This window comes from Falco naumanni, chromosome 14 (genome assembly GCF_017639655.2).
Source record: "Falco naumanni isolate bFalNau1 chromosome 14, bFalNau1.pat, whole genome shotgun sequence".
In the NCBI taxonomy this organism is placed as follows: domain Eukaryota; kingdom Metazoa; phylum Chordata; class Aves; order Falconiformes; family Falconidae; genus Falco; species Falco naumanni.
In genome coordinates this window covers 15,439,607-15,454,071 of record NC_054067.1, presented here as the reverse complement: position 1 = coordinate 15,454,071, position 14,465 = coordinate 15,439,607, and the positions used below count along the sequence as shown (strand labels likewise).

General features: G+C 49.4%; 1 protein-coding gene across 1 annotated transcript in view; it reads right to left on the bottom strand.

Annotated features, from left to right (window-relative positions):
- Positions 1-1,102, bottom strand: part of FHL1 (four and a half LIM domains 1) — a 33,244-nt gene extending 32,142 nt beyond the window's left edge. Inside the window, exon 1 of the mRNA XM_040613995.1 lies at positions 890-1,102. The gene's annotated coding sequence lies outside the window, so the exon portion shown is untranslated. The remainder of the gene's footprint in view (positions 1-889) is intronic.
- Positions 1,103-14,465: the final 13,363 nt, after the last annotated feature.

Below are 14,465 nucleotides of genomic sequence, written 5' to 3'. Positions count from 1 at the left end.
GTTTGATCAGCTTTTTTTCTTTTTTTACATCATGGTTTAAGAATTTAATCAGTTTCCTTTCGGAAGTTTTTTTGTTGTTTTAAAAAAACACTCTTCCTCTCAAAACAAGGTAAAAGAGCAATTGGTAGGTGGATTGTTTTAATCATTTCCCTCCCTTCCACGTGCTAGATTGCAGCGATTTAAAAAGCAGCCACATCAGGTAAAAGCTTGCATTTCCATATTCCCCAATTCTGTCACTGCCAGCCTGCTCCCACAATTCAGATACTGTCCCTCACTTTCCAAGAGCATCGCACCACCTGAGAGCCCACAGAACAGCCACTGCTTCAGCTGTTTCCTCCCCAGCTGACATTAAAAGCTTAAACAGGCACACCTGGTTGCCTGCCTAGGAAAACACACAGCTGACAGCTCTTACACAGCTCTGTACCACTGCAAACACTCCCTGAACAACCCACTCAGCTGGGAAGCAAAGAGAAAAAGCTGTATTTATACCCCAGTGGCTGCCTGTACTTTCAAAGCCACCACCTTCCAGGAGGGAATAGGTGTATCAGAAAAAGAGGATGCAAGAGAAATCTGAAGCAGGAATTGAGATAAATCCCACCTTCAAAGCACCCCGTAAAGCAGAGGCAGTTTCTGAGGTTAACTCGGCAATCCATGAAGAAAACGCCTGCTAGAAAGCGTGTATCAGAAGTACATTATACACCCACAGACTTCCCATTTTCCCCAGCCCTGCTCTCACCAACCCTTCCCCAGCAGAGCAGTTACAAGGCAGAGAAAAGACCCAGCACAAGCCCTGAAATCCCAAGATCTGCAAAGCGTGGGATGCCGAAACGCTCCCTGCCCTGCTCAGCGAGATGATGCTCAAGAGGGAGAGACGGAGGCATGTGCTTACTGGCTGCCGGCGAGCCTGGGAGCTGCTGCAAGGCGGCTGCTGCCTGGAGGAGGGAAGGGATGGACCAAGCTCGGCGTGCGGCTGTGCACAGCACCTCGGCAGCAGGATGGATGCAGGAGCGCTTTGGTCCAGGGCCGTGCCTCCAGCCTGGTGGAGGCAATGCGGCTGGGCTGGGGTGTCCAGCTGGCGGGACAGCGGCTGCTTTGCCACTTATAGCAGGGAGGCGCGTTGCAAAAAAACGTGAGTCCAGCCAATAGTACCGTTCCTGCCTGGACAGCAGCTGGAGGGAGGTGGGGAACAGCCTGCTCCTCCCAGGGCCTCTGCACCGTCCACAGCAGGAAAACCCAACCAGCGACGGCACGTTGCCAGCATAGCCGTTCCCCTGCTTCCACGTGACAGCAAACCGCCGTTACTGGGACCCATGGAACTCACAAGGCTTACTACCCCTAAAGCGCTAGGAGTTGTGCTCCCAGTCTGTTTCACACCAGGAAAACGTGGTAGAAAGCTTTGCTCATGGGCAGATTTGTCACCAGCCTCCCATACCATCCAAACTGCCCTCTCTCAAAGCTAAAGCTTTTCCTGGCAGCTGTGTTACAATATGTGTCACCTTCAGGTTCATAGACAGGGTTTCCAGGACAGAAAACAAACAGAAGGGATGCGTTTCAAGTCAGCAGCCTGCAGGGAGGGAAAGAACCCAGCTGAAGAGAGCACGGCAGGAAAAAAAAAAAAAAAAAAAAAAAAAAAGGCCAAAAGAGGAGTATTTTCTGCAAAGCAGACATGAGAAAAAGTACCGGCAGGTAGCAAGTCATTCCTATTTTTAAGCAAATCTTCCTGTTTGTGCTGCATCACATCAGACAGACCTGACATCATTCACATCTGTTTTCTTTTCCCCATCCCTTATCTGTCCCCCCCCCCCCTTTTTTCCCCTGTTCTTATGTCTTCCAACTTTCTCCTACTTTCTTCCACACTTCTGCTACTGGATATGTGGTCCAGCAAGTAAGTTTGGTTTTTAAAGGAGGTGCTTGCGTTGGAGCTCTTGCACTACAAATAGGCTTTTGTGGTGCCCTGGAGAGCCACAGAGCTTCTGACTAACGGCAGGAGAGGCTGCATATCCTGGTGGGTATTTTGTGGATACACCACTGGTATCTCTGGAAAGCAGATCATTATACTCGAGCCAAGGAATTCTTTTGTTTAGTGTGTAAGGGCAAACACACTCTCTTTAAAAAAGCATTTGTATTTCTGTGTGTCTCTATTCTTTCAACAGGTAAATCCCACAGATTCTTCCAACGTCGCATCATCCATATTAACAACATTCCTAGAGGGGACAAGAAATCAGGTGGACGGGAGGTTCAAGCTCAAACTGTCACCACTTGCCAAGAGCAACTTCAGCCACGAATAAAATACAGATACGAAACACCAACATTATTTATCATTATGGACTGAAGGTTACGTTTGATTTTCAAAGGGATCCAAATACCCATTTCTAGCTCATTTTTCCAGCAGCTCTCCCAGCAAGCATAACATTTATTTAGCATCAGAACGAGCTTTTCTCTAGTGGCCGTCTGTAACCAACCATCGCCAACAAGAACATTAGCAAAAGCCACCTGCCCCCGATGTATGATGTTGCTTACAGGAATGCAGCTGCAGAGCTCTGGGACTCAGGAGAGATCACAGACACGAGGATCCCTCAAGGATGGGACAGTCAGACAGAACATTCCCTATTAGATAAATCAAGCCAAGAGCTCCAGGAGAAACCAAAGCTGTAGAATGTGGGGATAAAAAGACAAACTAGGTGTTGCACAGCTGTAGAAAAATGTCACCAGGGGCAAGTTACTCCGCAGCCACCTCCTGCAGGGTTTCTTCCTTCAAATGAAGGAGCCTTCCTGCTTCTGGTCAGAAACAGAAGTAGGAGGACACAAGAGTAGCAAGGGCCCTGCTCCAGGAGCACCCGTACCAGTGGAGCTTAGTTAATGCCTCTTCCCCAGAGATTGGTCATTGCCCCTGCAATAAAAAATAGGAGTATGTGGGAACCGACCCTGCACCTTTGCAGATGCATCTTGGAAGATCACAACCGTGTTACGCATCCTGGAGAAGCACAAGTGCACCAGTAAGAAAACAACGCTGACAACAGGTACCTGCAGCTCACCAGCAGCATAAGCATTCCGTATCTGCAGGGAACATCATCAGGCTGCTATCAGCATCCCCTGCCTCTTATTTAAAAATATTAGAGGCCTTCCACATAAAACACAAACTACAGATTGCACCGTCAAATCCCAAAACCAGCTACCATCAAAACCAAGTCCAAGGCAGCGTGTCTCTTGGCCTTGCAGAGTAGCAGCTAAATACCAAATTGATCTATTTAACATGCCTCTCACTGATAACAGCAGAGCGAGTTGTTATTTGAGTAACTTATTGCTGTCATTGGATCACAGCTCAAGGCCTGATCCTGCACTTGCTGCATCCTCCAGGTCCCCTTTGGCTTCCCTGGTCAGCCCCAGGGACACAATGTCACATCCAGAAAAAAGCAGCAGAATAAAGGTCTGCAAAGGCACGTGGCACAGAGCAAGTGCCCTACCCCACCTTCAATATTGCTGCTTCTCTCAGCAAGTGAGTGTTTGCAGGATCAGACCTCAAGTCTGCAGACTTAAAATGACCAGTATACCTGACAGAGAAGAACATAAGCACTCAACCTCATGCATATTGCAACAGTGGCTTTATTCCGTTTGGAAAAGAACAGAATATGATTTAGAAAGCAAGGACAGCAAGCAACCAGAGTCAAGAAAAAGGCACTTGGGCATTGCTGTATTACAGATACAACATAGCACTATAAAAACCTCTGCCAAAGCATTAGTTAAACAAGAATAAACTGCAAGAATGACACAACTCATTTCAAAGGATTGAGACAACTCTGAGTCAGCCCCATCCTATCACCATTGCTTGCTAAGGAAGATAATCAGTTACCCTGCACATTAATTTTTGGCAAACACAACACATTTTAAAAAAAGAAAAAGCACTCCAATGCTCCAATATATCCTTGACTAGTTATCCAAACAAAATGAACTATGAGCAAAAGCACTTAAAACCAAGTCAGTTTAATTACTCACTCAAATCTAACTGCTAGGAAACTTTATTTGGAAATTGTGGAGCTTGTAGAGTCATGCAGGGAAGCTGCTCTACAGCCAAGCGCTCTGCAAGAAACCCCGCAGGGGTAGGACACTACCCCAAAGCAAAGGGCTCACCTGAGAGCACAGGCTCGTCCACACCAGCGAAGACAGAGATGTATTTCGCATCGTCCTGTGGGTCTCCGTGCTGTTTTCACTCAATCCCTCTGCAGCCTTAGACAGGAGGAAAGTCTTTCACGCAACGAGGCCGGTTTTCACAAGCTGATGCTCTGTGGAAGAAAGCCACATGCATTTCGGGGTGAATCCATGCAGAATGATACTCACACACCCCTTGGGTGGGCTTGGCTGCCCCGGTTCCCAAGCACCAGGGACTGGGGACGATGCAGCCCACCCATGGTGTCCCCAGGCCAGGGCTGACAGCGGTGACAGCCACCCACTCACCTCTCCTCTCCTCTGTGGGATACCATGGCCACACAGAGCTCTCCATGCCGAGAGAGATGACCTCCCTGCAGAAACCCCCCTCCTCCCTGTGTGCCAGGGAAGCACCTCAGCCCTCCCTCCCGCAGCTGCTTCCACTCTCCCCTCAGCTACAGGTGAGAGTAATTACCACTCCCCTTCATTAACTGTCTCCAGACAGGCCTCCTTTCTCACAAGTAACATTGCTCCTTCATCCAAAACAGCTAGGCAGGGCTCTTTTTCTCCTTTTTTCTTTCCAGTGTGGCCACTTGAGGGATGCAGCTATTCTGGGGGGCAAGGTGCCATCACAAACCTTACTGCCCCAGCTGTGCTGGCTCCCCGGGGTCACTGCCCTGACATTTGCCTAATTAACAGGCTTTATCCACGTAAACACAGCCACCTCCTTTCACCAGCCTCCAAGAGCGGGAGGCGTTCCCCGCAGAGGCTCCTGTGCCACCTATGTGGCTGTCCCTGAGGCTGCGGGGAAGTCACATCGTGCCCTGTTTTGGACCGGTTGGTTTCCTACCGGTACATAAAGCACCGGTGGCCCACAACAGGCCTCCCAGCTGAAAGGAGAAGAGTCACGATGGGAAGTTGATCCCCCGAGGCCCCAGTGATGGCTTCCCCCCTCAAGCTGTCCTCTGGCTTGGGCTGGTTTTAGCCCCGATGCAGCACCCTGCAGGGAGGCGCTTTAGGAGATGTGAGAAAAGGAGGCAGGGGAGGGAGAAGGGAAAAAGAATTGGGGAAATAGAACTAACGTCCCTTGTGTCCCATCCCCCTCCCCTGAACCATCCCGCCATTGTGTTGCCGTGGGGGATGACTTGTGGCCAAGTTGATTCCTCACCCTGAGCAGCTGGGGCTCACCTGAAACCGCCTAATTACCTCGCAGGCCATTAGCAAAGAGTCTCCAGGCAGGCGAAGTAATGGAAAAGCTGAAACATTTCGGAGTCATTCCTCTCAGGGAGCGAGTAAGGGTGGGGTTGTGGGAGGTTTTATAATGGTGTGGTTAAAACATCAGTGATGCAAACCCTTTTTCCATGGAGTTTAAACACATAACCTGCTGCTTTCCAAGTCGATGCAAACGAAAGCATCGCAACCTGTTGGCCATGTCCCGCGATGCTCAGCGGGGAGCAGCCAGGCTGCCAAGTGCACCTCTGCAAAAAACCAGGCCATCAGTCGGCTCCCTGCCTTTGCATCCACTCTAATTCTTCCTGTCAACGTGGTTTGGAAATCATATACGTGCGTGGGAGCGAGGGGTCAAATTGCTGCTAAGGGGTAACGATGGATTCATCTTCATCAGTAGTTGTACAAACCAGCACAGGATGAAGTAGGAAGTTCTCCTGAAGTCAGCGGGCAGGACAGTGAGATGCAAAAAAAAAAAAATATTAAAAAAAATTGTGGTTGTATTGGGTGACATGCATAAAACTGCTCAGCTTTCCACCGTTTCGTGTCAAAGTGTGTCTGCAGCACAGCCCTACAATGCCAACCTGGATCGACGGATCAAAAGAGGTTTCCCAAAACTGGACAACTGCCCACTGAAAAGCTACTATCACATAAGCCCATGAGTAACGACAGTGACTACGTTATTCAGGGCATCACCACTACTCAGACTTTCCTGAGTGACACCAGAACCTGCACTTTGAGAACGGATCTAGCGAGAGATTGTTCCCACCTTTAAAAAGCAACTGCAGGGCTGGCTCAGCTATCAGATTAAGAGGAGCAGCCGTGTCAGCCCACTTGGCGTCCTTTGGCAGAGGCCAAAATGCTTCTCCCGGTACAAGTTGCTCCTTCTGTGCATGGAAAATTACAAAGGTGACTCCCATTTATAAAAGATGATGTACCCGGGCCCCACAAAAATGGACCCATCTGTTGACTCTCCGGCCCCAGCAAGGCTACATTTCGAAAAGACAACAGAAACGAAGGCTTCCAAGCATCTTTCCAGCAACAATATAAGTTTTCAAGGAATGCTGGCGGCAGACACAGCTATTTATCTGCAGCCTGCAGGGGGCTATTCAAACGCACCAGGTTTTCTGCCAAGGGTAGGGCTCGAGGTTTTCTGCTCTGTGGTCATCTGAACCCCAGTGTTTCCGTCCACATTCATGTGCCGGATCCCGGTGTCGTTTCCGCTGCCTGCTGGATCGCAGGCAGGGACGTGGGAGCAGCAGGCAGCTTGTGGCCCGGGCGTCACTCCACATGGGCACGCACCCACGGGACGTGGGAGCCCGGCGAGCACACACACCTCTGTCCCTCCACCCCCGTGTGCCAGCCTCATCTGATCCCATCGCTTGTGTAAACCCTGTCTAATCCTGAGCAGAGCCCAGAGGCTGCAGCATGGGCAGCAGTCCGGGCAGACAAGTAACTTTGCTCCTGCAGAACTACTGCTACGCCTAAAGTTTTTCAGCCACCATCTGTCCAAGTCAAGTAAATTTCCATTGACTTGAACAACTGCTGGGTCACAATCTGCTTAAGTGTTTCCAGACTTTGGCCCTTCCAGCAAACACCTTGGCCAGCCATTCAGCAACAGAAATCCATCAAATATTTGAGCATTTGCCTAAGCAAAACAGATAAAATTTGAGATGCGGTTTGGTTCTTGGTCTTTATCAATTATTAATTTCTGGGTGGATACATATCCAGAGAGATTTAACAAACAAAGTATTTAATAGCAATGAGGTAAAGCAATAGCAATATAATACAAAGGTTTACTTTTAACAGAGCAAAGGGATTTATGATGGTATGTATGATGGACACCTGAAACATGTTTATCTTTATCTTACTCTGCATAATTACCCTAACAGTGGTCTTTTTCCTTGGTTTCAGGCTCACCAGGAGTTTCACGTTCTGGATTTGAAAAGATGACTTCCAGGCATCAGACTGAAATTAGGCTCCTTTATTAATTTTAACTTTAGATTTTAGTCTTGGAAAAAAAATATTAATTCAAGGTACCCACAGGCTAGTGTAAGTAAAATAAGTGTTTTAATAGCAGAGGAGGTTTTCAAAGCATGACAAATTTCATTTTGCTTGAGTCTGCAGCTAAAATCAAATCAATTAGAAAGCTGAGGACCATGAAGAAATGCAACTGGATTCGATCATTGCAACGAACATGAGAAGCGATAGGCACAGCATGGGCTGTGACTTACAGCATTTGCCTACAGCTCAGGGGACCAAAATTAAATTTCTCATCCTGGTATAAACTTCTCGCTTGACTTTGGCTGAGTCACGTAACACCAGTCCCCCAGGCACTACCTGCCGGGCTCCAGGGCTCGTGGCTACGCTATGGACGTACTCCAGACCGGAGCAGTGGTGCTCAGTGCCCACAGCCCCTCGCTTAAGCTGGTCTGGGGCTGCCTTTGCCCTGTCTACATCGCCAGGCTGGAGAGGTTCGCCTCGTCTCACTGTGCCTCGGGTTCCTGTGTGTACAAAAAGACATAATAACACTGTTTGCTCCCCACATCTCTCCTAGGGAGGCGTGTTATCAAAGACATGCGAGCAGCTCGGCGGCGGTTTGAAATGCAGGTTTTACGACGACAGGTAGAAAGAGGACGAGCTTTTGGATGTAAAATCACCCCATGGAGGAGATTCATGTTCAAAAAGCACAGCTGAAGACATGGCATTACTGCAAGGGACTCACACAAACCTCCTTTGCTGCCACAGCCTCTCCCAGTCCGCTCCACTCAGGCATGGGATGGGATGCAGGAGTCACAGCCCAGCCCGCTCCCCTGCGCGCTGTCAGCGTGTCCACATCCCTCTGAATGCAAAGCCTCAGGCTGCAGAGCCTTTAGCAAATGATTTTCTGGCTCTTTGCACAGTGATTTTGTGTGACTCACAATTAATGTCAGCGAAAGCCTTATTTAGTAAATAGTTAACGGCAGCTGTAGCCGTGCACAGGCTTGGATTTGGTGTGCTCCAAGGTACCAACCTAAACTACCCACGATGTGCCCATGGCTACACCGGGGCCAAAGTGGAGAAAGAAGCCGTTTGTCCAAGGACACGGATGCAATCTGGCCCAGGGGCTGGGACTGACTTGAAGACTGAAGTGCCTCTGGCTAAATCAAAGTCAAGTCTTTTTCTTATGTATGAGTGCACTGGGACTCACACTTCCTACTCAGGCCTCCACTGATGCTAACAGAGAGAAGCCCCATCACCCCTTTTGCCTTTTCTGCACGTTCCTTGTGTCCTACAGCACCAACTGTATTTTTAGTTTCTCTGTCAGATCAATGTTCCAATTTTCCCTTTGCTAGAAAATATCATATTAAAATTATAAGGCTGTTTATGGAAGGCTTAGTCACAAATAAGGTTGGGGTTTTTTTTTATTCCCTGTGCCAAACAATTTTTTTCGTTCCCTGTGTCAAACAAATCAAGTGAACAGTATCTCCTTAAACTATATGCTTCGTGTTAACTTCGTAGTTAGGCAAAAAGTAAATCTGTGTACGCTTTTCAAAGGCTTTGCTTCACAAACAACAACAAAAAGGAATAGTCATGGGAAAATTACAAACCTTTTGGCACTAAAGAAATTATGAATGCAATTTCCTGAGCTCAGTGTGCTGAAGGAGCTGCAGTAAATAGCTGTCAGGCAGCTTTCTCTACCAAAAGATTTTAGACATGATACCCGGCCGTGAAGGAAATTTGTCTGCGCTGGACTTTTGCTCTCCTTGCAGTTCAGATGGGATTTTCAACCGGTTTACTTCAGCTGGCATGAAGGGAGCATGGCTGTGCTTTCTTTGGTTTAAACCAAGTTTTCTAGCAATCACCTCTTATGTGAAAATGAGAGACCTCACTTCTTTGCTTGAATTCTGCTAAAGTGATTTAAAGATTATTTGAAGTCAAAGCTGAAAGAGACCCAAGAGAAAGATCTCAGATATATGCATGGATATAGAGGAGCTGTCTTCCTGCCATTTCCAAGCTGAATAAACGTCTTCAGTAAAAACAGACTGTGATTTTTTTTTTCCCCTCAGCAGCTCAAGCAAGGGTTGGAAACAGAAGAAGAAACTGAACCAACGGCGAGGGAAAATATTTGGCATTAGAGAGTCGGGATTTGAGGAAGAACGTGAGAGTTATGCAGAGGCTGTTTAGATTTTGATGAAGGAGCCTGTCTCAGGAGAGCGGCACGCGACAGCGAGGGGTGCCGGAGCCGTCCCCCCCGCAGGAAAAGGGCTCTGGGTGCTGCACGTGCACTTCCCACCTCCTTCACATACACCTGGCCCGGGCAGTGAAAATCGCTCTAGACCGACTTCTGGGGGCTCATCGGTGACTTGTGCCCCCCTTCCCCGAGCTGCTGGCTGGGATGCAGGTGCTGGGCGGGTGCAGCGGGCGCTGCTGTGATGCGGCACGGTGTTTAGAACCGGCTCTCCCTGCCAGGACAGGTCAGCCGATGCCCTGGGTGCTGCCAGGCTGGCCTGGCTACCTCAGAGGAGTGCCGCAGCAACCCCCGGCTCCCTTCAGAGAGGCTTGTGCCCCTCCAGCAACCCCCTGAGTGTCCTTGGCAACTCAGAGCCACAAACATCAAGTGGTAGGAGCCAAGAGGGACCGGCCAAACATGAAACCTGGTAACTGGGCTATAAATATTTACACACTGCGCCTTGGCTTTCCTCATTCTCATCAGGAGCATGGCCAGCCACAGAAGTCCAGGTATTAACTGTCCTGCTTGTTGTGGCTCAGGACTTTCAGCTGGACCATAACACCCACCACCTCAGTGTCCTGGGTCAGATCCGCTCCCAGGGAAGACAACGGATGCTCCTGTCCCCAGCCCAAGGGGCCAATGCATCCTGCTCTGATTCTGAGGTATCTGCAGCATTAGATTTGCCCACCGCCCCCCAGACCAGCAGAACGTTGTAGCCCAGCCAGCTCCATGCTGCTGTGAACACAATTTCTCCAGTGCCTCTGGGCACGACTGCCCGACCCCCAGCTGGGCTCTCATCCTCAGGGCAATGAAATTCAGTCTTGTGAGCATTGCTGGGGCCCAATGCCAGCTATGGCATCTCAAATTAAATATCTGTAAAGCCAGGATGATCCATTTTTTCCAGGGAATTTTTTACTCGGCCCCTACACCCTTGTCACAAGTGCCATCAGTCTATTATCAGCTCTGTCATCGGAGCACGGACAGATTCCAGCTGAAGCAACAAGTCACTGATGGGAGCTGAGTTTAGGCGTGTAACTGTGCCAAACGGCGCTGGCTTCTCTCTAGTGGGACAATAGCATTCAGCCCTCTAAGGCATCTGACCCAGAGCTAAGGCATGTTATCGACAGCAAATATCTCAGCAACAAAGCTCCAGCTGGTGAACCAGCCCATGCAGAGCAGAAACAGTCACAGTCACGAGGGAAATTCATTTGCCTTTTGTAAGAATTTGGAAATTCTCATGTGAGCAGCTGACGCAGCTCTGAAGTCCCAGAGTGGAAAGCAATCTGGACATACCTTGTACACTTGCAGGATGGTGCCTTGACCTGCCTCGTCAGAGGAATCCTTGATTTTGCACTTTGAGAAACAGACACCAATGCAAATAGTGACCTCAGACCACTCCACCAGATGTAATTTAGCTACAGCTTTAGGATGTTCATGTCTGTTCCAAACCTAAAAAATTATGACAAAGTATCTGGCAAAGGGAAAGAGTGTGTATTGGATCTGGCCCTTCTGTCACTGAGATCCAGAGGCATTTCTAATTCTCTCTTATTACACATCTCAAAAGCTTCAGAGACTGGGAGAATTCACACAACTTATCCAAACCCACCAGTGATTAATATTAACTGCCTGGGAAAGGGGAAGAACAAGCAATGCTGCATCTGTTCTCCTTCCTCTTACGCCTCTGGGAATTTTAGGAGCAAGCCGTATCACAGAAGAGCAGACTTAGCCATCCATCATCAAAGGGTACAGAGAAGATATTTCAAGGCACTGCAGAGAATGAGGATGCTGTGGGGATGTGGGAGACGTACTGCCCTTAGCTGTCTTTAAGGTTATGTCCTTGGAGATACTAAGCAGGAAAGGTGTATTTTGGTACAGGCCAGTACTGCAGGAGGGGCAAGGGAGATGCTGTAGCTGGGATGCAGGTGCAGAACATGCCTGTTGTGGTCCCCCACTCTGATTTTCCGTGATTAGCCCATCCTAATGAGGCAAAGGGGCTGCAGCTAGCATGGGGGAGAGGAGGAGCTCAGTGGGTTGCAGGACATTTACTGCTACCAACACCGAAGGAGACAAAAGCTCCTCCTGCAGCATTTGGAGAATGAACAGAGCAGGAGCTAGCGATGGGCTGCAGACACCAGGCTACAGAGCAGGGAAGAGGGGGAAGGTGTCCCTGGCAGAAGCATCAGGCAGAACTCAGGCTACAGAAGTCCCTCACAGACAAAAAAGACTCGGGTAGCTGCTGGGTATCTGCAGCTCTTGGGTGTAGTTTAGCATGTGCTTATAGGAGGAGGAAGGGCAAGGGAAAATATTTCTGTTGCTGTCTCAGCCTAGGCACATTTACATTGCAAAATGCCTTGATGTTCAGCCAGTTGGCAATTTCCTATTCACAAAGCATCCTCTGCACTGTGGTGCCTTCCCAGCTCAGTGCAGCACCCGTGTGGGTAGGCTAGAGTAACTAACCCTGCTGCTGCAGGTAGAAGAGCTGACATGCTGTGTAAAGCCCAACAGCTTTAATTTGTACACTTTTTATCTTTGTCCACATTCCTGGGAGCTGATGCATACAGGAAAGGGAGCAACGTTCACACATATCCTTAAAAGTAGTTATGACCACACTATTCTGCGAAACACACGGGGTTAGGAGATTGCAACCATATATGGGCTCCTCGGGGCTGGAGCATCTCCAGCACCCCTTGGAGGAGAACAGCTGGTGGAATTTCCTATGAAAGGCCAATTAATGAAGACCAAATCGTTTTGTATATACACATGTCTAAATATTGGACAACAGATTTAAGGCTCTATTACCCCAGAGTCCTGAACCTTACAGTCTCTCCTGCAGTCATTAAGGAATCTTGTAGCCTGTGACCGAGGCATCCCACATGGACTGTAAGGGCTGGAGTAAGGAAAAACACTAAGATGAACTATATATCCCAAAGTAATGCTCTCACCTCCGCAGCAGCCAGCACATCAAGACTTTCCTTGCTTCTTATCAGGCTTGTCCGAGGGACAGGAGCCTTCAGGGACGTCAGACCCACTGCATTGCTGTGCTGCTCTCCTTGCCATGGCAGAGACATCAAGGCGTTGGGAGCCAAATTGTCCTCAGTGCTGCTCCTGCCAGCAAGGTGCAAATCAGCTGTTAACATGGTTGAAGGGACTAGGTGAGTTGTAAATGCCTTTATGTTCAGTGACACCCACATCGCTCCCAGTTCAGCAGAGAGCAGAGGAGATGGAAAGCAGCAGGCATTGTTGCTTCACTTGCACTGGACACAGGGGTACACAAATACTCCCAGAGCCTCTGGGTTCTCTCATCGACTTGGCAGATTTTGTTGGGATTGTCAGCAAGGACACCATTTCTTCATTTCCCTTTTACTTGCCTTGTCTTCCAATTACTCTCCAATTACAGACACATGTGGCCAAAAGATTTTTTACAATTTAATATTGTAAGAATATATTTGGGCATCTAATCTAACTAGCACCTGAGAGGCACTTCCACCCCCACCTCCTCTCTTAATCTCACCAAGGTATTTTCTGCAGAATACTCCCCACAGCTGGTGACAAACATTCTTTGGGGGCTGTGACGAGCAGGAGCCAAGCAGAGAGAAAAGTCCCCTTGCAAGAGTGCAAACAGCCATCATGTCCATGGACCAGCTGCGGATGACAGCAAATTCTAGTGCCGGGAATGGCTTAAAGTCTAAGCGATGCCCTACCTGGGAGAGCTGAGGAGCCTGGAGGGAGAAGTGCCACGGAGGATGGTGCCCTGGCAGGATTGATGCTGCATGTGGGGCTTGAACCAGCTCTGAGACGTGCCAGCAGCTCCAGCAAGGGCCACAGCTTGTTTCTGAAGGGCTAAAACTGATACTGCAACCAGCTTGTGAGCATCAGCCCTAAACTCCTGATTGGGAAAGCCTAACAGGGAAAAAAAAAATGCCAACAAGCAGCTGACCTTAAAGAGGAAAGCAAGATGCAGGGTCCAAGCAAAAGGTCACCTCAGCTGCCTCCAGACCCCTGAATGTTTGAGAAGGTGGTGGCTTCTGCAAAGGGCCTCAGGGTGTAAGAGCAGTCGGTGTAGCGATGGGGTCTCTTCTTTGGGCAGCTGAAGGCTGGAGCTGGATGGTGCCTAAGGCAGGGTGAGCGTGGCAGGGGATGGGGAGGGTCTCTGGAGCAGGGCTGGGCTGGCAGCCCCTGCCCTGCCGGGACCTGCAGGGACACAGCAGTGATGGACACTTACTGTCCTTCCCGATGTTGCCATCTAGAGGACCCAGCAAGGACAAGAGCTCCTTGCAGGCCACGATGAGATAAGGAAGAAGAATCAACAGCTTGCTTTCCTTAGTTTTATCTTGCATAAACGCTTCCCCAGCACGACGTGGAGACGGAGAGCCAAGTGCACGGGAATACAGGATTGCTCTGAAAACAGCCCTGTGATTTTTTTTGAGGCTGTGGACACCAGGCATTGGCCCATTTCCCATTTCACTGACCCCCACATGAACGTGGCCGGGTGGTCCGACAGCTTGACTGAAAGCTGTCCCTCATCAGCTCAGATTGAGCTGAACGAATAAAACGGGGACTGTTCAGCAAGCGGCGGCTCTATGGACCTACCTGGGGTGCAAATCCCCCTCCCCAGGCTACACAGGGATCTGCCTCATCCCTGCTTCCAGTGCCGCTGAACAGCACCTATCCAAAACCTTTTTGCATGGCTGAAACAACATGCCAGGTCATGGCACAGCGAGCCCATCCCGGAGGATGTCTGCCTGCACGCTGGCTGGTCCCGGCTCCGTTTTTGGCACTGCAGATAGCACCGTGAGCCCAAGGGCCTGCATCGTACCTTACTTCAACAAAGCAATTCACGTGTAAGGGGTGTGCTGCACTTCTTTTTGAGGGTTTGTGGGGG